Source organism: Stegodyphus dumicola, chromosome 11, assembly GCF_044657685.1.
Source record: "Stegodyphus dumicola isolate Sdum_Otavi_A_Nest chromosome 11, ASM4465768v1".
NCBI classification, from domain to species: domain Eukaryota; kingdom Metazoa; phylum Arthropoda; class Arachnida; order Araneae; family Eresidae; genus Stegodyphus; species Stegodyphus dumicola.
Window position 1 is genome coordinate 66,090,564 of NC_140778.1, and position 23,053 is coordinate 66,113,616.

Sequence of the window (23,053 nt, forward strand, 5' to 3'; positions counted from 1 at the left end):
AAATAAAATACATGGGTATTGAAGAAACAATCATTTTAGCATAAATTTGTACAATCAGTAATTTGGCTGCATTGCTGCGTATCTGCTTTGGCACAAATCTCAAACTGATACATAGATACATCTTTGATCTGATGCAAACCTGGCGAATTATTATTTATGTGTATTATACTTTCCTTTCATCACAACATGTTTATCCACACATGACAACTTGAGTAATAACTCACGTAACGATGCCTAAAAAATTTTTTTATGTTAGCAGTTGAATAATAAAGGAGTATGGTAACCTTTTATGTTGACACTACGCCTGGCGATGATTACAGATTTAAGTTAAATGCGCTAAAATATGTTAACGAGGAAAAATTTAACAAAAATTTCTTTCCATATGCTAAAAATAGATTTTGTTGATGATAATAATTAGACCCAAAGATAACATTTAGGGCTATTTGAATTAAGAATAACTGATTTGTTATTCACATAAACCCAGAACCAGCACCATGGCTCGTATGGCCGCACCGGGTCGCAGAATTTAGGACCCACAGAGACTGCGTCATGCGGTAAAATATCTAGCGTCTGCCCTCAATAAGGCTTAAATATATGTGGTTATTCAGAACTCTGATAAGCCTTAAGCTGTAAGAAATAGACATAACTATAATAAATAACTAAACTAATACAATTCAGGCTTAATTGTCTCAGTGCCGCGGTAGAAGCAAGATAAAATTTAACGGAACAACTTGTCATTAGTCGCCAAGCTCATGATGCATAATCAAATAATAGTAAACGACAACTAAATTTGATGATGATAGCCATGAATTTTAAAGGTTTTCGGATATCGCAAAACGAAGGTGAAATTTTCCAATTAACAGATTTTGTGAAGAAATTTGGAAAAGTGGTATTAAATGAAGATGATATAAATGAAGTTTTTCATTGTGATGACAGTGTGTCTCAATCATCAATCAGTTAATGAATAGCGAAATTAGTATGGTTCTAGATCCAGAAAATACCACTACCGTTAGTGAGGAAAATGACAGGGAAGTTACTAAAATCGAAAAAAATTTCAATTGATAAGTTAGTCAGAATTCTCGACACAGCAGTTACAGGACTTCAACAATGTAACTAAACAAGAGATTATGTATGTCTACATATTATTTATAAATTATATGGCTATATATTATTTACATTCTAAAGTATTAGCACAAAAAACGAAGCAAATCAAACAATTTACATTGAAAGAAATATTTAATAAGGTAAACAAATAAATATTAAGCTTTTTTTTGTAAAATTTTATACCCTTTAGATCATAAATACCTGATCATTTCATAAATCACAATTTCATATCTTTAATTTTATAATTTCTACATGCCATCTTACTAGATTTAAACTGATGATCTAATAAACAGAAAAATCCCATCTAGAATCGCCGAAGTCCCAATGAGTCCGGACTTTGTACTGTATTATTCCTGTCGTTTTACTTCAACTTTATGGAAAAGATAAAACATTCACCCCTCCCATCAAATTTATTTGAAATTATTTGTGTTTATATTTTTTTGCATTTAAAATAATGTGTAATAAATAGATATATCTGAATATGAGATTTTTGGGATAGGAGCCAGCATTCATGCAAATCTTCATGTCTATATAGGCCTAAGTAAGTCACATATAGGCCTAAGTGAAAGGTTCGCAATGCCACCACTAGCTAGCACTGGAAACAAAGCAAAAAGCGAGTTGTTATCCAGTTCCCTTGATTACCTTATACTAGATGCATACAGTACAAAGTCTGTAATCCGGACGTCCATTATCCAGAATGACCTATAATCCGGACTTCAAAACCACAAACATTTTTTTTGGTATGCTTTACGCATGCGTGTTGGGAGAATGTGTCTCCTGATACGTTAAAAAACGCTTGGCATAATTTATGGCCAGCTGCCATATTTCATTGCGAGGACGATGAAGATGATAGCCGCGAATTTGAAGGTTTTCGGACATTGCAAACTAAAGGTGAAATTTTCCAGTTATTGGATTTTGTAAAGAAATGTGGAGAAGCGGTAATAAATGAAGATGATACAGTCAAAAGTCTTTAATCCGGACTGTCAACGCATGCGCGTTTAATGTATAACGGACAGTATAAGCTAAACTAAAATTATCTATTTCAGTTAATGTTGCAGATTGTGCTGTTCCTTAATCTTCTAATTGGATCCGACTTATAATTTTTTGCAAACTGTTAGAGCAATTTTATAAAAGTAAGCTTGAACTTTCGATTATGTCAAAAAGAATTTCCGATTCTGGAGTTGCTAAAGGAGCTACAAAACGAAAGCATGTTTCGATGTCCATCAAACCAAAAGTGGAATTACTGCAAAAAATGGATAAAGGCATATCCTTTTGTTTCTCTAACCATTCTGAAATCTGTTTATCAATTTCACGCTGCTCTGCCGGTGCGGGTGAATGTCACGGCGCGTAATGAACTGGAAGTTGGATCTGTCAGCACTATCCTTATCTTCAGGGCTAATGTTTTTATTTTATTCGGCTTATAATTCCCTACTAAATGTAGTATTTCATCTCGATGTACTTTGATATGATTTAAATTCAATTCCTCGTCATAATAAATATCACAAATACACATCAAATAGTTTTCTGGTTGCAATTTTTTAATTTTGACTATGGGTAATGTATGCTTTGCGCATGCACACGTTGAAAGAAATGTTTAATTAAGTAAACAAATAAATATTAAGCTTTTTTTTTTTTTTTTTTTTTTGTAAATTTTGATACTTTTTAGATCATAATTGCTCTGTATTTCATAAATTACCATTTCATATTTTTAATTTTATAATTTCTGCATGCCATGTTACCAGATATAAACTGATGGTCTCAAATCCCGGAAAACCGAAAAGCCGGAATCGCCGAAGTCCCGATGAGTCCAAATTAAAGACTTTTGACTGTATAACAGAAGTTTTTCATTGCGACGACAATGCCCCAATCATTGCAATAATTAAGCTTGATAAATCTAGTTTTTTTCTTTAAATTTTTTCATATATTTGTATTATGTTTTATACAGTTTTTATTTATTTTTTATGCAATACAGTGCATAAAAAATGAATAAAAACTGTATAACATGTAATTCATTTTTTATTTAAAAACATATAATTTAAAACTGAGGTTATTGTTTGGGGACTGGAATGGATTAATGGTGTCTAAATTTTTCTTCAAGAATGAAGCTGTTTTAGGATGAGTAGATCGGATTAGAAACTCGGTCGCAGAGCAAATTAAAAGTAACACTGTATTAAAAGTTTAAGTGTAAATCTTTAGAAAATATATCCTATCAGAGAATCACTGTACAATTTTGCTTGGTTTATTAATACATTTTAGTATCTCTCCAGGTATAATGCACTAACTATATTAATTATTGATTGACCCAGGTAATGAAAAGGTTTATTCCATTAGCACAGTTTAGAAATATGCATTGTAAGCTGGACTTCCTTCCAGGCCCATATGTAATTATATTTGGTTTTTTGTATATTAAAAAGCATTTTAATTTTAAACATTTTTTGCTCTCCTACAATTTTTTCAATAAAACTAATACACTGTTGAATATGAATGAAATGTATCAGCATAAGGTTGATAATCTGTAATTATTAATTTGAAATTGTTTCAGTGCCTCGTCTAATTTGAGTTCCCAAAGCATGAATTCATCATGCTCCACGGATTTCAAGCAGCTAGATGTGCAAGCTAAAATTTCATACAAGAAGAAACAGCTTCTGAGTCTACCTTGCTTTATGTTAATATGAATTGCAATTCTGGTAGATTAAAAACTGTTATTTTTATACATCATGTTTAGATGACGAAAATTTTTTTATTTATATACATGTGCTAATTTACAAAAATATGTTTAAATAATAATAAAAAAATCTAATCTTCTCAAATGCACATGTATATATTCCAAATACAAAGCAAAATAGTGAAACAAATTTTAAAATATTTTCAGTAAAATATGCACAGTGAGGATTGAGATTACTATTTAATAATGAATTTTTTATTTATTTTCAGATTAGAAAAAAAAATATGATTATTATCGACAAAGGCCATTGCTTCTGTCCTTGAAACACAAGAGCACAACAACATCAATGCTGTTTATATTCAAAACGTTGAACGTACTTTGTCTAACAAGAAATTAAACATTTCATTCAAGACTTGTACACTACTTACATTTCCTGAGCAAAACTAATTCCTTAAATTTCTTATGAACATGCAATATTAAATTCAGGTAATACAAAGTTTATTTGAAAAAAAAAAACTATGTATATTCATATTATATTAATTATATAAATCTTGTGGACATTTTTTTAAATAACAAATACTAGGAAGGTCTTATATAAACGCACTTGAGTTTACTTTGGTAACTTAGACAATTAGTGTGATGTGAATTGTGCATATTATTAAGGCTAACTGTTTCCTTCTTATCTACACAGATTAATTATATCATATAGCTATACTTTTTTGATTTCATCAGTCATTTTCTCCCTCATATATGCCATTCTAAAGTAAATTTTTAGTATGCATTCTCTGATGTTGAAAAATATTCATTTTTTACACATATACAGACAAAATAAAATATAATTAGATAAATAAAAGAAAATTTATATAAATTATATGGCAATATATATATACATATAAATAAGAAAGGAAGCTTGAAACCTAGTAAAAGTGTGCATAATATTTGTAAATTTTATTTTTTGGAAACTGTATCATACTGCCATGGTACTGCCCCTTCTCTTGTAAAGTAACTGGTGTATGCAATACGAACAGCAGCTGCATTCCTGCTGTACGTATTTGTGGCAGAACAAGACACTTTGCTTAAATTCTGTATGTTCTCATCTCTCCATCGGCCTTTTAGAATACTGCCACTGCCATCATCCGTATCTGTGAAACCAGGGCAATATTGTCGTTCTTTTGCTGGCATCTGTTCCTCTTTACATTATAAATAATTGTGCAAGCAGACAGAGGCCTTCACAATAAGACCAGCCACAATTGTTTTGCGCAGAATTCGGAATCTGGCAGCCATGATTCCAAATGCGTTCTCAACGCATCTTCGTGCTCTCGATAGTATACTTTTCTGTATTTAGTTCTTGACCAGAATATGGTCGCATTAAATTTCTTTTAAAGGGAAAAGCTTCATCCCCAATAAAAGTGTATGGCAATAAATATTGTGATCCATGAGCTGGAGAACTTTTAGGTGAGTTCAGTGCTTCTTCATGAACAGCTTTACCGAAGGTGGAATTGACAAAATTCCTCCATCACTCAGCTCCGATGTCAACAATTATGAATTTATATTTCGCATCAGCTATGGCCATCAAAACTATACTGAATGAACCTTTGTAATTATAGTAGGAAGATCCAGTCCATGGTGGAGCCTGTAATGAATTTAATTTTGATTAGGAATACATGCCATAATAGTTCAAAAAATAAAATTTTGGCATCCATTTAAATAACATAAATGACACAGCAAACTTTTAACAATATATTTGTTAAAAGTATTTATAAACTAAAAACGTTTTCAGCTGAAGTGCCATTTTTTAAAGTATAGACTGATTTTAAGAAAAAAAAAAAAAAAAAAAGAAAAGAAAAACTAGGATTAATTTTATCATAAAATAAGGAACTACTGCAAATTAAAGTTAGAATTTTATCTTATACACATTTACATACACGCTCACATGTACGTGTAATAAAAACTTTTCATAACCTACTTATGGGAGTAGTGTGTGAAAGTTACATTTATTTCACAACAGTTATATATACCTGAATGATGACATGCTTTCCATCAATGGATCCAAGGCATTGAGGGAACTGCCATAAAGCTTCATATTCCTGGGCAATCCACAGCCACTTTTCTTCACTTAGAACTTCCAAAACTGTAATACATTGCACAAAGCTGCACAAGTGTCTCTTATTATGAGGGAGACTGTGGACTTTCCCATTTGAAATGCAAATGACAAGCTTGTCATTATATCTCCACTGGCAAGAAATCTTAAAAATGTGTAAAAAATGTCATGTACTATCATATAAATTTTACAGTAATATATTTACAAATCACAAAATAAATGATTTATTAATCATGTTAAATTACATTTTACCCCTCTCATAAAGCAAAAGCTGAAGGTCATGTCACTAATAGCAGTAGCATTTTTTCGACATGGTCTCATAAATAGAGTAGAATTATTCGTTAAAGAATGTGCAGCTCATTACAGTAAGCATTTGCTTTAATAAGCTTTTGTTAGTATGTTTATAATTTTCTGTCAATTCTTCAATTCTGTTAAGAGCTAGAACAATGACACATTTGTACAGCACAAAAATGGAATAATTCAATAGATTTTTATCGCATTCCATAAAAGTAACTTATTGCCTTTACATCTGATCAGTTAAAGAGTGGAGTGAATTAGAAATTAAGATATTCTATAGATCTACAAGAGTTTATAGGTTTTGTATCTAATAAGAAAAACCAAGATAAATTTTGAGCAGCTCGGACATTGAAGAAAATTCATAGACAGAAGAATGCCAAGTTTTCAGAAGTTTTAACCAGGGCTGTGGAGTCAGAGTTGGGTGGATTTTTGGGTAAAAGGAGTCAGAGTTGGAGTTGCTAAAAAACACATCGACTCCGACTCCGAATTAAAGTGAATTGAAAAACAAATTAATGACAAACTGAGTTAATATTTTTATTTATGGACTATATACATTAATAAATAGTTATTTTCTATTTTATTGACATATTAGTAAATAAATATAAGGGAGTAGAATGGATGTGATATTTTCCATTATTGATTCAGCTGATTCATTTAGTTACTAATCTCATTGGTGAATTCAGGTAAGCAGCAAAAACTCCCAAAATTGATCCCATTCTTAGGAAGCGAGCAGGAAAAAGAGCAATTATTGATCAAGCAACATGATAAGGAAGTACATATTTGATGATAAAGTATTTGTTAGAATTAAGAACTTTTTCAGAAGATGTAAATAACCCTAATATTTCACTAACAGAAAGACTGTGGAATGATCTTGCAGAACTGGAAATCCTTCTTTCAACACGATATATAGCCACAAAAAGGCTACATTCTGAAGAATTCACAAGAGGCTAGACTGGAAGAATGCAATGTTTGTTCTTTCTGAAATGGACGGTTTATTGCAGAAAGAATCATTTTTTCAATGAAGAAAAGAGAAACTAGTTTGCTAGACAATAAGATCGCGCTGTGTTGAATATGTGTAGATCAAAAACGCGGAAAATTTTTGGATGACAAACAAATTAAAAAGGCAAAGAAAGCCATCTATGAACTTTCATTAAGAAATGAAATTATTCTCAGAACAACTGGAGTATTCAAATCAGGACAGTCAAACTGCAGATACTGCAAATGAGTCTCTATCATCTTCTTCCACTGATAAATCAGAGTTTGAGAAATATTTGGTTAATATTGAAAAGGCTAGGGCAAAGCGAATGAAAATATAGAACCAAGAGCCGTTAGATATAAAAATGAAAAAATACAAACAAGATTTATAAACAGCCTTTGAAGAAATAGATAAATATGATTGCTCTTGCAAGACACATCTTTTAGAATTTAATAAAATGTATCCTAAAAAGATAAAGGAAGTAACAGTAACAGCTCTTCTTCCTACTCAAGTCAGCATGGAAAGACTCTTCTCAGTTCTGAAGTTTATCAAATCGGATTTATGGTCCTCTAACAAAGAAGATCTTCCCAAAGTTTTACTTTTCCTTAGAAATTACTAATGCCAGTTTTTCCATTTCATAATAAATGCTAATTAATATAAAAAATTTGCTATGAATCAGTTTTTATCTTAGCATCTACTACTTCTTTTATATTAAAAAAATAAGCTGTAACCCATGTTTATGGGTTTACATATATATGAAGGAGTTGGTCATTTTCCCTACTGACTCCACAGCCCTGGTTTTAACACCAAGTTAGAATCACATGAATGAGGTGTAAAAAATAGTCTTTTATTTAAGAACAGGTTACTTAGCAACTCAAACTAAATATAATTCTATACAAAGGTTGCCCTCGTAGCATTTAGGCCTGCACAAAAAAGTTTTTTCATCATCCTAACCTAAAAATTCAAAATTTAAAAATCACAATAGAATGTTTTGCAAAAAAGTACTTAATGGTATGATGAAATAATTTGCAATATTGCACACAACACCTCTGTGCATTCAGTTATGTGGTTGGTCATCCTACTCCCTCCCTCAAAGCTGGCCACTACTATTCCTATCCAACATATAAACAATCAATGGAAGAGAAACATACCGATATATTATATAAAAATAGGTAAAACAACAATCTTAATTTGGAGGAAATTTTGAATGTTAAATGAAAAAACATTAATGTTTGTACATATAATCAGCTTAAAATTCACTAGAATTCCCATCAGTGAATAAGATTTCATTAGAAAGCAAAACCTTTTGACATTCTCATAGGCGTTTTCTGAATGCATGATACTTTTCCACTTGCTTGCATCCATTTAACATGTCACAGCTCACTTCTTTGTATTAACTATTATCTTGAAATGTAAACTTACAAAAAAACATAGGGTGCAGATTGTGTCCATGATGGATTATTTTGTCTTACAGCTATGTCTGTCTGCAAGTGCCATCATTCTATCATAAATATCTTTCATTTAAATTTCAATAAGAAACTCACAGTTAAGGCAGGACAAAGGAGAGGGTGATCACCATTTATGAAGCCAGGATTGCAGAAAATGGGAGTATATAATAATATCAATAAAATGCTCAAAGGAAGAAAAATGTCCATAAAAAAAATTTAAAAAAAAACTGCTTGATAATCTACCAAACTTGATAGTCTTTCTAACTGGAACTCTCTTAATTCTTTTTAAATGATTAGTTTTTAAATGCTTTAAAAATTATTGAAGGAAATATGAAATCGAACAGTCTAAATGAAATACTGTAGACAACTGTTAAAAATATATAAATTATTTAAAAGAAAATTCTCAAGTTTATTAATAATAATAACTCATAATTTTCATTCATAAATGAGATATAGTCAATAATTTATACAAAATAATCTAAAGATTGTTGCAAGTAAATAATGCTAGATTTCAAGATTCTTTATTTTGAACTTTACATAGAATCTACACAGTTTAAGTTTCCTTTTCTAAATTAGAGTTCTTAATGTTTAATAACTTGTGAATATTAAGCAATTTGTTTAAAAATTTTAGGATGACTATTACTTATACAGAAAGGAAGCTTGCCAGAATGTGACATTTAAATTAAGAGAAAATTCAAATCTGAATTGATGCTGATTTTATGAAATACTTCTATACATTGTGATCACACCTTGTCTGTTTTCCTCAAAATGCAAGATCAGTTTTGACTCAAATTTTATAAAAACAAAGCCAAAGGTTTAACTTGGGTGACAATCTTTTATTAAAGAACACCTGAGCATTGACAAATTTATTAATATGGGAATTAATTATTCAAAACAAAAACTGCCAGCTATTTTATAAGGAAAAATGATATAAAATACAATTCCTTCAATAAGTTTTATATAAAATTGACTAATTTTAAACAGTGACATTAATATATAACTAATTGGGGTAATTACAATTACATTCAAGAATAAAAAAATATAAACGTAAGGCAGAAAATATGTTTTAATAAAAAGTTGTATAATTTTTTTATTACATGCCTTGTCCAAGTATAATATTTGGTAACTCTATAAATCTTGCACGCATTATACCAAAATATGTTTTAATTAGATTAACTAAATCAATTTGAGGGAAGTACACGCATTATGTAAATATTTTATATGCAGTGCTGTTTCTTATGGAAAACTTGACCTCAGAAGTTAAAAAATGCAATTAAAAATTTTTAATTGACATTCAGAAATTTCGCAAATAAACTATGTTAGATTTATACATACCTTAATGTTACAGCCAAACGATCTTTTTCTGGAATACTTTAACGATAATTAGTATTTTTCTTCTGTATAGATGGTCCAATTAGTGCTAACAATTCCTCCAACTGACCAGGCGACATGCGAAAATAATTAAAAGACTTTCAATATCATTCAGTCTCATATCTTCAATTAAATTATTTGCATATCCTTGTTGCAGTCGTCTCTCAAATATGGTCGAACCCACCATCTTCTATTTCTTTTTCTTCGTAATGCAAGAAGCAAAATTAGTTTCAATTTAGCTGAAACAGGATCCACTTTTACTTAAATTACACAGCCCTAAAAGAATCGGACGCGAACAAAACTCTAAGCCCGGGAATTTTTGGCGGGTACGAAAAACAGGAAGTACGTTTTCCCCCAAGTTTTCGATATTCTATGATGGGTTTTCATCCGCAGAGAACCCGTTGGCGCCGTTGCATTTTTACTCGCGATGAGCCGAGCCGTAAACGTGGTTTTTAGTGTATGTAAATTCAAGTTAGCAGACAATGGTAATAAAAATTCACAGATAATAAGTATGTAGATGTAAAACTAACAGGTTAAACGTGATATACGAAAATAAATTTGTATTAAATTCAAGTTAGCACAGAAAACAATGTATTAAGCATAACGGGAAGTAGAAATTCATTTAAAGAATAAAAATTAGTATTGTTATACTTACGTTTACATTATACTTATGTGTATTTTCCCTAATTCATATAGAATACTATTCTATTACAAGTATCATTTTTCATTATTAAGTACTTGGCCTGTTGATTGATGTATTTCGGTAAGAGCCATGCCCATGTAATAAATTAATGAATGCATGACCTTTAATACATCCATTTTACATAGTTTTCAGTAATTTTTTTTTTTTTTTTTTTTTTTTTTTTTTTTTTCAAGTTACTTGCATACAGCTTAAAGCATTTTACGTTGCAACAAATACCTGTCATTTTTCATAGTATATTTCACAATACAAATAACCTTCAACAGTAATGAAATTTTCTTCAGTAGCATTGTTAAGTTAATAAAACTAGAACTTTATACATTTAAAAATTATTTTAGGATTTGGAAACCTCATAGTTCTGCGTGCTTACAGCTGTTAATAATTAAGAACATAACGTGAACAGCATGTTACAAATTAGCATTCACCCCTCCCGCCATATTTTCTTCCTTTGATCCCGAACTGACGAGCCTAGAACCGGCATCTTTCGACGAAAACTTCTTTAATTATGCGAAAATATTTCTATCTATTCGTTGTTAAAAAATTCAGAAAAAATAACAATAAATAAGAGAAGAATAATATAAATCTCCAAATGCGAACAACGACAACCTTCGCACAAGCGAATAAGATGAATTAGCTAGGTTACCATGTTTGAACTATTATCGCCAAAGTTGGCGATGTTTACATTTACCGGGTTCTCTGCGGAAGTGCTTCCTCTATGATCACTGGATATGTCTACAACTTAAGCGAACAATATTGACTCAAAAAAAGCGGTATAGACAGCCATCACAACTTATCGGCCCAAGGCGTTTGACTTCCGGAGTACCTTTGCAACTTAATGCAATTACCTCCACAACATCGATAAGGAAACTGAGTTGGATAAGAAAAAGCAATGGCTAAAGGAGAGATGAACAAACCATTAAGGGTTTAAATAGAAAGAGATGAATAAGGAGTCCGCATATGGGACGAGCGCACCCAGTCATACGGGAAAGGTATTCCTTGAGTCTGGCGCCTTAGAGCGCTCGGCCATCCTGACACCAACTTATCGGAGAAAGCCATTCTGTGGTCCTCAGTTGGTGGGCGGGTGAGTCCATTTAACTTTAATGGAAGGGGACAAGGCTTCAAGGAGCTTTAGACCAATCGCAGTACAGACCGAGTGACGAAATTTATAGCGCGCGCTGGCTGAAGTTCTAGGAATATTCTCCTATTATTTCACTAACTCACACGTTGCATTTGTAGTTCGAAAAAAATTGCACAAAACAGTATTATGACCAATACATGCTGAATATGCTGCTGTGTTATGTGAAAGAAAATCTCGTTTTTTAATGGGAAAGTTAACGCAGGAATTTAGAGCTAAAAAATAAAGAGTGATATGGGATACCACGAAAGCAATGGTAAATAGATAAGAGTAAATGAATTAAGCTTACTTCAAATCCTTTTAGAAATAAACAATTTTAATTATTTAAATTTATAATATGATTAATTTGCATTACAATCTAATAGCAAACTAAGTTTTTTTTTTTTTTTTTTTTCATGTTTACATTAAAACTGTTTTCCCGCAATTTATTTTACAGTTACTATTCGAAAAATATTTCTTTAAATAAGAAATAGAAAGAAAATAGTTCTTTAAATAAGAAATTAGAAAGAAAATATTTCTTCCCTTTTTTATTTTCTTTTTCTATGAAAATTATTTCTTTCAGGAAAAGAAATGAAATTCATTCGCTATTACAGTATGGCCGATTGCTGCTGCATTCAATTATCACACACGCATCAAAATGCTTTATTTTAAATAATTTATTCTATAATTAACATGGAAGAAAATATTTTTTCAATATAAAATATATAACCAAAATTAAACTAATCTATCCTGTATGTGTGATTAATTTGTTTTGCAATTTTTGTCACACAATTACTAATATCTTTTTTTTCAATATTACATTGCTGTTATTTTAATTTTGTATATATATATAAGAACTGCTCAGTTTAAATATTCTTCCTTCTCAAAAGATTTTGTTCTGTGAAAATAATTAAAAGATAGTAATATTTTCACAATGGAAGTACTAAAGTAAAAATAATCAGTGTAGGTCTCCTGCAGTTCAAGTTCCTTTTCAAACCAGCGTTTCGACACATTTTAAATAGAAAACTAATAATAATCAATATCTCTTTTACAACATAAAAATGAGAATGCTATGAACAGTATTTTTATTATTTATTTAAGTTTGCAAAGAAATAATGATTTTTTAATACTATAATAGGTTACAAAAGTACTATTCCATGAACAAACCCTCAGTCTTATAGCATTGTTACTTTATAGCATAATACAATAATAATGCAGTATAATTCTGCTAATAAGCCCACCAGCCGCCGAGCGGTAGAGTCGCTGAACACAGGTAATTTGGTCCGAGGTTCGAATCCCGCGAGCGAGCTGGCCGGCGTTTTCGTGGCTTTTCCCATATGTAACGTGTATACGAGCCAGTTTCTTTTAGAAAGTCCTCACTTAGAAACCAGTTTTAAAAAGTATTAAAATTACACACACACACATACACACCAAAGAAAAAAAAAATCTGAAAGCCTTCAGATTTTATATTACTCCCAAAGGGCCATTTTTTTAACGTTTTGCGTGTTACCTTTATTTATTAAATATCATGTTTTTCGCACTTAAACCATAAAATTCAATTCAACAGCAATATCATATAATTCAAAAAAAGCATATCTTTAGAATTTCCGATACATAGTCTCACGCGCTAGAGATGAAAATGTTTTTTGCCATTGCTCGCTTTGAAATCGTTGGGTTTTCTTAATCAAAAACTCATAAATGCTTTACAAAATATGATATATGAAATGGATAGTAATACAAATTCCCAGTTAAAATCTGGCCCTCCAGATGCCTATATTAGGATGGAGGATTACGTTATTCAGAATTTCATGGCTCTAGGTACCGTTGTTTTATCACAGTGCGAGAAACATTCATACATTTTGCAGATTCCTCATTATTTAATTTCTTTAAATATAATAGAGTGCGATAATACTTGGTGGCAACGATTTAAAAAGTGAAACGCCACAAAATGCCAAAACGAAATTAATAGCCCCTCTGAGCTAAAACTTATTTTTAAAAGTATCACACTAATAGTAGTACTACTACTAAAAAAATATTATAAATCTATTTTATAGTTTTATAATAATAATAATTATTATTATTTTTAATTTTATTTTACAGTAGTGTGAATTTCGCGTAATAATGAACGACATTTTTGTGTTCACAGTATTATTCGTAAGGTATTCAACTGTTTAAACGTAATTCTTGCTGTACATAAATCGAGTAGAAGCTTATAGGATGTCTATATTTGTATTAAATGAAGAAGATTTATGTGCTTGATAAACTTATTATCTTCTACATTTTTAAAGCGTAGAATTACAATTTATATCTATAATTTCAGGACTATTATAACTTTTCTTTTAGTAGAAATTGCGTTCTTGTTTTCTGAATGTGGCTCCAAATACTCTCTCAGTTCACCCCAAATTAAAATAACTATAAATTTTGGCAATCTGAAATACGCAATGAAAACATCTTTTGGCAGAGCAAAAGCATCAACATATTTTCTATAAATTCGCCACCGATTCAGAGATCTACGACCGTATTCTTCGTTTAAATATGAAAAAATCAGCGGCGAAAACGCATACAAAGCCATTGTCTACTTAGCACGTCAACTGGACAACCCTGATTGACGACGCGGCAACATTTTTTCACGCGCTTTCGACAATTTCCGTACTCAGAGAATATAGGATGTCGGGCAGACCTGTTTTTTACTAGCAGCGACATCTGGCGGCCCACAACTTGCTGTCGACTCTCGTAGCGTAGAATAACCGTTCCTAGAGCCATCTAGCGTGCATCTATGACAACTTTTGACGCGAAAGTTGCCGCGCTGGTGGGATAAGGTTCGGAGAACAGCCTTCGGTGCGCCAACTTGGCTCCTTTAAGGATATGGGCGACATTTCATTATGCCAACGGAAGTAAATATCGTTTGGGGAATAGGTGCTAAGGAGAAAAGGAAAATGCACGGGGAAAAACGGGATTAAGATGTGTTTATATTTGTTTGATATCTGATTGCTAATTTGGTTCTGTTATGTTACTAAATTAGCATTAAAAGTCGAGTAAAGTGCGTCAATTGCGAAAATGCAGGGCAATTACTTTTCGATCCGATTTTATATATGTATTAATATATCACATTCCTGCTCATATGATCTACATATGTATCAGATAACTAGCTACTTTTGACACTTATTTCGGGATGTGTATTATTTTACAACTTTTTCTGCTTTGAAAATCCAAGTATTGAAATAGTATGTGTATGCTTGTGAAAATATTATTTCAGATATTCTCGTATAACTAACTATACTATAATCTCAGATTATTCAGTTCTCATATAACTACGATAGAAATATGCTTCTATTATTTACTTTAAAAATGCTGTACATAGCCTTCCTCATAGAAGCCATTCTAGAATTAGTTCTGTAATGTTATATAATGTTAATTGTCTTATGCATTATTTTGTCTAAATATTCATTTTCATAAAGAATATATAATAAATGTAGAGAATGTGAGTTTAATATATTTTAAAGACAGAGATAATAAACAAGAAATAAAAGGGAGATTACACATGCAACCAGATAAAAGTGACCATATTCTAAAAAAAAGTTAATAAACTCAAAATAATGTGAAAGTATAGCCAGAGGCGTAACTAGGGTTATCAGCGCCTGGAGACAAGTGAAGATTTCGCGCCCCCCCCCCCCATCTGCCAAAATGCAGTGGGGAACGAAAAGAAAACTTTAAAAATAATAACATTGTAATTGTTTAAAATAATAATAATTTGCAAAAATATGAAATATTTTTAATTTTAAACAGTTTAAATTACTAAATATTTTAATTTTTAAAGTACTTTTAAGCGTATATTTTGAAAGTTTCTCTACAGTCACTAACTTAGAATGTAGTAAAATAATTAAGACAATAATGATAGTTCGAAAATATGATTATTCTAAAATATTTAAATTATTAAATATTTTAATTTTTAAAGTACTTTTAAGCGTATATTTTGAAAGTTTCTCTACAGTCACTAACTTAGAACGTAGTAAAATAATTAAGACAATAATGATAGTTCGAAAATATGATTATTCTAAAATATTTAAATTATTAAATATTTTAATTTTTAAAGTACTTTTAAGCGTATATTTTGAAAGTTTCTCTACAGTCACTAACTTAGAACGTAGTAAAATAATTAAGACAATAATGATAGTTCGAAAATATTATTCAAATATAAATTCCGAAAACTTAAACATCATATTGGATATAATAATATAATAACTTGAAAATGTATAATGACAGTTTCATGCATAATGCTTCAAAAGTAATCACTAATTTCAAAGTGTAATTTTCCTAGCTTTAGCTGCTGCAAATTTATCGATTAGTTCATCAAAATTTATACTCTGGGCAACCTGCTGTTCCACACTGAGCAAAGCTAAGGCAGACAATCTTTCCTGTGCCATGGATAATCTCAGGTAGGACAAGATAAGTTTTAGTTTACTGAAAGATCTTTCACAGCTGGCGATGGAGGTTCCAATAGTCAGTAAAATCTGAAGACCAACTCTCAGATTGGGAAATACATCTTCTCCGTACTGTACAATAAAGCGAAGCAGGTCCTCTGGCGTCGAAAGCTTAACATCAGCTCTTGTCTTGAGTAGCATTCGGCAGTCCATTATTTCAGTATACATCTCCAGGCCATCCAAGTGTGTATCGTAAACGTTTTCCATGGAAATGCAGCACTGTTTCAAGCTACTTTCGTTGCCTGTAGCCATTAGTCCGTTTATATCTAAAAGAAAGCCAAAATTAGAGTCTACTTTCTTTAAGCTGATGAATCTGTCTGCCATTTCTATGTGTATTTTGTCCAGCATAATTTTCATCAATCGCATCATTTCATTTTCTGCTGTGAGTCCTACATCTTCTGCAATTTCTCCAGGCATTTTCTTCTTTCTCTGTCGTCTTTCAGCTTGGACATCACAAGCATTACACAGTTCCTTGGCGTCTCCAAGAGATTTCATGCATATCTCATCTCTGTTTTGTAGAAGATAGTCTTGTAAAGCTTGAATATCTCGAGCAGCATTGTGGAAATTCATATGGGGTCTTGAAGCCTTTTCGGAACGCTGTCAATCTTAGCAAGTACTGTATTCCCGAATCGAAGAGGAACAAAAAGCTCGAAAGTTAAGATCCTTTACTTCGTCTAGTTTTTGAAAGGCTGGAAAAAAATTTCCTTTCTGTTCCCGACTGTACAATAAACGGAAAAGAGAGCATGATGAACAGTATGCACCATACTTTAACTGTAAGCCATCAAAGCCACTCATGTTAGAAACTCAATCTTTTTTCATCCAGACATTTTTGCTTTTGGAAATACATAAAAGTATGGAGGCTGAAAATGATTTGTCAAGAATGCGAATTAGGTGTCTTCGCTAATAAATGGTAGTTTGCTTTGAAGGAATATAGTGCTGATGTCCAAAGCATATGAAGGAACAGAAAGAAGAGATAATTTCTGTTGAGAATTGGAATGTTATGACGAAAATGAAGTAGAATTGGAATTGTTCTCTAGAATTTTCTCGGTTTATCTTTTATCTACGCATATGAGAAGCGAATTAATCTTATAAATTTCACATTTTATTTACAAAGGATGCAAAAAATTCTACACAAGCGTACCCTCCCTTCATATAAAATATTACTGAAGTATTTTAGGTGAATTTTACTTAAGTATTTAAATCTGCATAAAGTTATTCATGCTGGAAACAATATTTTACTATCGCTATTTCATGCGCTGATTTTCGTTAAATTGATAACAGTTTTTATGAAGAAACTATAATTATTTCTGAAAAAATAAACTTTGTTCGAACACTTAAATTATGAACAAAATAAATGGATAATATTAAAATATAATAACGTATTTGGAATATTTGTGAAAGAAAGATAAACTTTTATAATAATTTATCTTACTTTTTGAAACTGAGAAGCCACGATTTTGCGTTAAAAAGCGCAATTCATTTGCGTAGCTCTAAAAGTGAAAACTTAAGTTGCTCAGGGATGATTATTCCAACAAAGTTCATGCTTTGCTCCGAGAAAAGTTAACCTGAAACCCTAGAGAAATGTACCAGCAGTACATACCAGCCATGTAAATACATCCTAATAAAGATATTTAGCAAAAACGCTTCAGTTATAATTATTTGTTTAAATGTAACGAATCACACAAGGGCTATGAGGGCTTTCTAAGAGAACTAATACCTACGTTACACTTTGTGGAAATTTAAAACATTAATGCAAGCAGCTTACTTGTCTTGCTTCGAACCCACGTTGAATAAATGTATTCAACGCTCTTATTTATTTGCCCACTGCTAGGCTTTTTATGTTATTAAAAATCATTGAAAATTCTGTTTATAAATAAAAGTAATACACAAATAAATCAGCTCTCATTTGGAAGTCATAATTACAAGGCCGGCAACATAGCGTTTGACCTCGCTGTGCGGCAGAATTTTGGAGCGGCAAAAGTTTTAGATTTAGGAACGAACCGGGCGGCAGAATTTTGGATTTGCGGAGCTTGCCCCGAGCGACAAGCGCCGGAACTGCATAATTAAGCTCACCAATGAACGAAGATGCATAGTGCTGCTCCATTGATATATTTTCATAATTTTTGTGTTAATTCGTGTATTTTGTATTTGTGTTAAACTAACTGTGTGTTTTGTGCTAAATTTTTTCAGGTAAAAAACACATAAGCGCTATTAGTCTTGTTTCGAAATTTTGCATCGGAAACACTTAAATGTCTGAGTAACTTTTTAGATTGTTGCCACTAAATATGTTATCGCTCTGTATTATTTTTAAAGAAATTAAATAATGAAGAATCTGCATGTATTGTAAAAAAACGATGGTACGTAGAGCCATTAAATTTTGAATAATGTAATCCTTCACCTGGTTAGGTTTAGGTTAGGTTATTTAATTACGGCAAAGTCTCGAGGACTATCTGCCTAAGAGGAGGGATGCCTTTGTGGAGGACTTTCTAAGGAAAACTGGCTCGTATACACGTTACACATGGGGAAAACCACGAATACACCCACGCTGCCATCCCGTTCGCGGGATTCGAACCTCGGACCGAACCACCAGTGCTCAGCGACTTTACCGCTCGACCGCTCAATCCTTCACCTAAAAGCGCGAACTTTGAATTTAGAATTTGTTTTGTTATTTTTTCATATTTTTTAAAACTTTAATTTCTAATTAACAATATCAAAGTTTGAAAGCGAGCAGTGGCAACACTGTTCGATTTTAATTTTAACATTTTTATCTCCAACTCCAATTCGGGAAAAATGTAAGAAGAAACAGGTAAAACGACAACCTTGATTTTAGCTTAGATTTTGTAAATTCTCAATCGAAGGCAAACGGGTCCCTTTTCATCGATTGAGAATTTACATATCTACACCAAATACAAGGTTGTCGCTTTACCTATTTTATGTTCTACTTTGGCGCCTTGAAAAATGTAGCATATTTATCTTTCAATATCAAATATTTTGTGATTTTGTTCCTGAATTGAATTTTATGTAATGAAAGTTTATATTTAATAAATAAAGTTAACATACATAAAGTTAGTAATGAAAAGGCAGGAAACAAGTTTTGTAAGCCATCTTTTACTAATATTGAGCATTGATAATATGAAATGAGAAAACACTAAATAAAATATAAAAATATATGGCAACATTTAGCACTGCATCGGGAATTCTAAAAATATGCTGCTTTTAAAAAAATTGTGATTTTGCTGGTGAATTGTATGTGGTTAAGTACATGAAAGCGATGCTTAATAATACAGCTAAAAAGACAAATAAAAGTGGGTTAGCAGGAGAGACGGGAGTTATATGAGTTAGCAGGCGTTAGATGGGAGTGTAAGAGCAGCCTAAAAACTCAGCGAGAGCGCTAAAAATCTTTAACAAACCACAAAATGCCTCTGCCTCAGTCATCTTGTTCCTGGAAATTTAACCTGGATCAAGCTACTAGTGTTCAGCGGTTTTATTTATGAGCATATAAGCATTTGTAAAAGAAGAATGCGTAAAGCTTTGAAACTCTGTTTTTATTATATAATCCAAAATAAAATGTGGTACGTAATAGAAAACATAGGTTACATGTTTTATATAACTAAATTACATAATGTGTTTGTAAAACAAACATTTATTAATTTTTCGATATTTCTTCTGCGCCTGTGCATTAATTATTGACGGAATACTCTCAACTTCTGCACTGTTTGTCGCTTCTTTAAATATTTTATAACTTAGCAATTATTGAATAATAGCCCATTTAGAACCCTGTTCAATATGAAAATTTATGTGTTTTTGAAAGTTTCGAATTTTCTGTCATTTTGAATATATAGCTACTAGGTTTTCAGTACTATTTAATTTAAGAATTTCAAAAAGTAAATCTCTCTCATGTACTTTTTAAAATACTTTACAAAACACATTTAAAGTCAGATTACTTAAATAATTATTATCAGACATAATTCTTTAAATGATTGTAAATATTTATTTTATTTATAAATTACTGAATTATTATAATGAAGCAATTGCATAATAGAGCAATATCTACAATGTTTTTTGCAGTTTTCAGTTATAAATAACTAAAAATTATCTACGAAATAAAATGTCTTGCTTTGGTGAATGACGCGATCTTATGAATTTAGTGTAATCAAGAATGCAAATTTGTTAGCCACCAAAATGTAAGATATAATAATGTATAAATAGTCATATATTTGGACCTAACTCACTTTACTCAAAAGAAAACTTACTTGAAAGAAGGCCCATTTAATAATTTTTTGATGCATTGAGGAAGATAAGAAAGGTCTGAAAACACTATTTAAAACTTATCGTATAATAGTTTCACTTCACATTTTTTACCTCAATATAAATAATGGTATTTCAAATAAAACTGGATTTTAGGAAAGACTTTATCTGCAAACCGAATAACTGTTAAGCTATCAAACGCGATTTTGCGTTTTTTTACGTTCCCCAGACGGTATAGTAATTAAGGTAGCAGATCGAAAGGCCCAGGTTTGAATATCGGAGAAGGCATTGGTGTATATGTCCGTACCTTCATAGGAGGTAATGGCAGCCATCTATCAGGTAATAACCCTGAAGGATTTATAATTTTTCACTTAGCAGTTATCATTTAAACGATTTACAAGAATTTATTAATTTTAATGTACAATTTAAGTGTTTTATTTGTATTATTTAAAAACGTACATTTTTTCTTGATAAATAGTTTTTAATACGTGGATGGGTGTACTCCAACTGCGCTAATGAAAATCCCCCCCCGGGTGGAGCTATAGTCCAACTGCGCCAATCAAAATTTCTTCCCCCCTGCTGCCTACAGGGTTACAATTTAACTTTTCGGGCCAATTGTAGCCAAGAGGAATATAAAAATAAATAAATAGAATTACATATCACAAGAACAAGTAAAAAATATTTAACAAGCAGGCTAATTACTTGAATAACAGTAATAAATGCGAGAGCTAACAAAGAAAATAAAAGGTATTGGTAAACATACACATTAGCATTACAAACATCTTTCATTTATGATAATAATATCATAAATTAAATAATTATGAAGCATTCAAGTTATATTTTTAATAAATTACATCAATAATAGTCAAGATGTCTGAACTAGACTGGAAAACTTAATAGAGTGTAAAACATTATTCCATATCAAAGTGTGTTAAAGTGTGCTAGAAATATTTTTCGTTAATTAAAGCAATCATGTAAATGTTTGCAGAAATTAATAGTTAAATTTTAAAAAAAGCTTAGCAGGAAATCTATTATAACAACATTACTATGCGTTTGGATCACTGACGTGTAAATTGTAAATTTTAAATTATTATGCTAAGAAGTTTTTCTAAAATTTACCTAGAAGAAAAGAATTAGATAAACAGTACTGCAAATTAGTAATATAATCAATCAGGCCTCTCAATAAATAAAAGATTATTTTTTTTAACCAAAAACTAAAAATTAGGATGCAAAAGTTTGTGTAACATACTTGGAAATATCTGAACATATAATTAGTTAGAAACATACAATTAAATTAATAACAAGCTAATTAACAGTAACATTAAGCTTAATTTCATTCAATCTAAAACAAGCAATCGATCAGGAGCTCTGCATAAGTGAAGTTTTAATGCTATTTTACGTAGATTTGTGTATAAAATAAAAGTTGCACTTGTGAAACAAGTGAATAATGTACTAATAGCCAACAGGAATTAAAATACAGTGGTTAAAAATATAACAACTTGTCAGAAGGTATGCAAAGTTGCCATGGCTAGAGAAATTGAATGATTATAGAAAACTCATAAAGTTAAGTGCTACAGTGTGAAAAGAAAATTATGGAATAAACATGTTAAGAAAATTAGATGGAGAAATAATCCTTAATTTATTGATATCCATATAAACTCTACGCTTTTGGAAAAATGTTACATATAATTTGCACCGAGGTATCAATCACCGAAACTGAGTTAATTTCTTTCCTTATTTTTTCTTATTAGAGGGATTTGTAAAAAGATATGCTAAGGTAAAGGTAAAACTTTTTGCAATACTTTTAAAGAATAAATTAAAAAAGTATTTTTACTTCATGAACTGAAATTTTTACGCTACATTTTTATACAGTAAATAAGTACAAAAAAAGAAAGAGCTGGGGGATCACTGGGACTAGAAACTCGGGTCGAACTACCAATGTTTAGTGACTTTTCCACAAGACCTTTTGAAATTAGGCTGAACAATATATCAAAGAAAATAGAAGATACAGCACACGTAAGAACAAAAGTGGGCTGAATTAGAGATTTACATGTTTGGTGAAAGAGTGAAACTTACCTGTATGCCATTATGAAATTTTAGGAATGTAGCATAAAAGCATGAGTGAAGAAGGCAATGGCAATCTAAATCATTGTAATCTAAATGTATATTATTATGAGTATCTGCTATTAATTTCAATACTACTGAAAAAATTATAAATGAATTACATTATAAATCACATGAACTCGTTTCATTATAAATTACAACAGTTAGAAATATTATTAGCGTGATTTAGCGACCATCTTTGTTAACAAATAATTTCAAGTAATTAATTTTACAAATAATTCAGCCTGAAACTAGGTTGGAAAATAAGCTACATGCTGAAGATTAAGCTTTGCCAAGGTGTTAGAAACATCTTCTGTTAACTAGAGTTGTGATGCAAGAATTTGTAAAAATTGTCATTTAAATATAAATTGGCATAAATACAATACAAAGTATATAAATTCTACATGCATGAAAACTTGCGTACAGTGCAACAATATGTGAAAAA

The 23,053-nt window shown here is 31.0% G+C and overlaps 1 long non-coding RNA gene across 1 annotated transcript; it reads right to left on the reverse strand.

The window, feature by feature from the left end:
- Nucleotides 1-3,849: 3,849 nt before the first annotated feature.
- Nucleotides 3,850-11,710, reverse strand: LOC118179408 (uncharacterized). The gene is made up of 3 exons (XR_004756436.2): nt 9,927-11,710; nt 5,788-6,015; nt 3,850-5,402 (listed from the first exon to the last, which is right to left on the reverse strand). It is a non-coding gene; the product is annotated as an uncharacterized LOC118179408 (long non-coding RNA).
- Between the last annotated feature and the right edge of the window lie 11,343 nt (nt 11,711-23,053).